General features: G+C 38.7%; 1 pseudogene; it reads right to left on the bottom strand.

Annotated features, from left to right (window-relative positions):
• LOC103263734 lies at positions 1-2232 on the bottom strand (annotated as a pseudogene).
• Between the last annotated feature and the right edge of the window lie 310 nt (positions 2233-2542).

Raw genomic sequence — 2542 nt, 5'->3', positions numbered from 1 at the left:
ACATGTCACAGAGACCATTTCACCCACTGCTCTGTTTGGCTGCCAGTCTTTTGTCTCTCTCTTCAGCAATGGTGAGGCGGATACCTTTTCCTCAGGGAAGAGAAATCCATGGTTTGTTGCCTTTGCCAATAACAAAAATTGTTGGACGCCAGCCTTGGAGGCCTACCTGATTGACAGGGTCCTGGTGTCTTTTACCTTTATTGTTGGTACGGCTGAAAAATTTTGTGTAGTCCTGGAAGAAGAAAATGGCATGTTTATGTGAAGTACTCACAGCTAACCTGGAAATGTCATGGTTTATTTTTTTATTTTTCACTATTTCGTTTGGCCTTTTTTAACATATGTAAAGGTTAAACTCTGAAACACATCAAGAATGCTTTATTTTACTTGGTTATAAATTACTAGATATTGTTTGAGTAAAAATGATATAAGTATATTTATTCCTTATTTGATTTAGAATTATGTAGTTTAGTGTTTAGACATAAGATTTTTTAAAAGCACAAGTTTATAATAAGTTCATTATGAATTTATTATAAGTTCTAACACTTATCTAGGAGTTATGTAGGTGATTTATAATACTGTTTTTACAGATTTAGGATAAAGAGTAATTGTTAAGGTTTTTATTTAATTCAATAGTTAAAATTCTAAGTTAATGTTTATAGAGTGGGTTTTCACTGAATTTATGATATACTAATTGGATACTTTTATGATAAATTAACTAAGTACAAAAAACAACCTTGGGAGCCTGGAAAACATCACTAAAAGCTTCTTTTGAGTTTTCTTTAGAAATAAACACTGCAGGATAAGAAAAAAGTAATGAAGACACCTGGACAAAAAAGACAATTACAAAGCTTTAAAGGTCATAAAAGCCCCAGAGAAAAAACTCCTGTTACATAAAAATGCACTTAAAAACTTTCTTGAGACATTTCAAGGACTATAATTCGGGACTTTGGACTAAAAGTATCATTCTTGGCTTTATAAGTAAGACTCATTGTCTAAATGTTTATAGTGTTCTTGGCTTGTTTGTTAATAAGACCACTAGATGGTGGTAACTTTTAAAGCATATGTACGTGAAGAAATTTTCTTTGTCTTGCCCCTTTACGAATGGTATAAAAACTTTCAGTTAACTAACATTAAAGGTCATCTGTTCAACAAGCAGGGGTCCAAGTATATTATTTTCATCTTTCGCCTATTCGTCTCTCCTTCAGAAAACTCAAGACCCGGCGAAAACAGGTCCCCCGCAAAAAATGTTGGAAAGCTGAGTGTCAAAGCTGTTGCCGTTGGCATCTTTTACATGAACCACATCAAAAGACCCAGGATGTCTTTCTCTGTTGGTGATCACACTGATTCTTCCCAGGTTAGCACCTCCAGTCACCATACACAGGTTACCAGTGTCAAACTTGATGAAATCAGTAATTTTGCCAGTCTCCAAATCAATCTGAATGGTGTCATTCACCTTGATGAGAGGGGATCAGGGTAGTGGATGGTGCGAGCATCATGAGTCACCAGATGAGGATTTCCTTTTGTGCCCACAAAGATCTTTCTCACTTTGCAAAACTTGTGCTTAGCCTCCTTAGGTATGATACAATGAACAGAAAACTGATACTTGGTGTCATAGATCAGGTGGAAGTTCTCACCAGTCTTGTCCTTGTCAATGCTGATGACATCCATAAACCCAGCAGGGTAGCTTATATCAGTCCAGACTTTGTCATCGATCTTAATGAACCGCTGCATGCAGATCTTTTTTACTTCATCTCTAGTCAGAGCATACTTAAGTCTGTTTCTTTTTCTTTCTTTATTTTTTTTTTTAGTTGGAGTCTCACTCTGTCGCCCAGACTGGAGTGCAGTGGCCGCTCCCGGCCACCGCAGCCTCAACCTGCTGGGCTCCGGCGATCCTTCCGCCTCAGCCTTCCAAGTAGCCAGAACTACAGGCATGCGCTACCATGCCCGGCTGATTTTTTTATTTATTGTAGAGATGAGGTCTCGCTGCCCAGGCGAGTCTCGAACCCGCGGGCTCAGGCAATTCACTCACCTCAGCCTCCCAAAGGCACGGGATTACAGGCTGAGCCACTGAACCTGGCTAGTCTGTTTCTTAGGAAAATGATGAGAGGGAGACACTCTCTCAGCTTGTGGGGACCAGTGGATGGACGAGGAGCAAACACCGGTCAATTTATCCAGCATCCAGTGCTTTGGAGCTGCTACCCACTTCAGATACTTCATGGGACCACAAGCCATGGCTGTGCTCCTTTTCATTTTTTGTAAGAACACTTTAGGTATAGTGTTTTAGCAAACCTTTTAAGCATACAAGATGTTATTGTTAACTATAGTTACTATGTTACACATTAGATCCTTAAAATTCTCTTATCCTATAGCTGAAATTTTGTACCTTTTGAACAACATAGCCCTTCCTTCTTTGGCAACCACCGTTTTACTCTCTGCTTCAGTGGGTTTAACCTTTTTTGAATTCAGACATGAATGAGATCATGCAGTATTTGTCTTTGTGTGCCTAGCTTATTTCACTTAGCAGAATATTTTGCAGTTTCAT

The sequence above is a fragment of the Carlito syrichta genome, unplaced genomic scaffold, assembly GCF_000164805.1.
Source record: "Carlito syrichta isolate Samal-C Ts95f unplaced genomic scaffold, Tarsius_syrichta-2.0.1 Scaffold305243, whole genome shotgun sequence".
Taxonomy (NCBI): Eukaryota; Metazoa; Chordata; class Mammalia; order Primates; family Tarsiidae; genus Carlito; species Carlito syrichta.
Note: the sequence above shows the minus strand (reverse complement) of the source record. Positions and strands in the feature narration are given on the sequence as shown.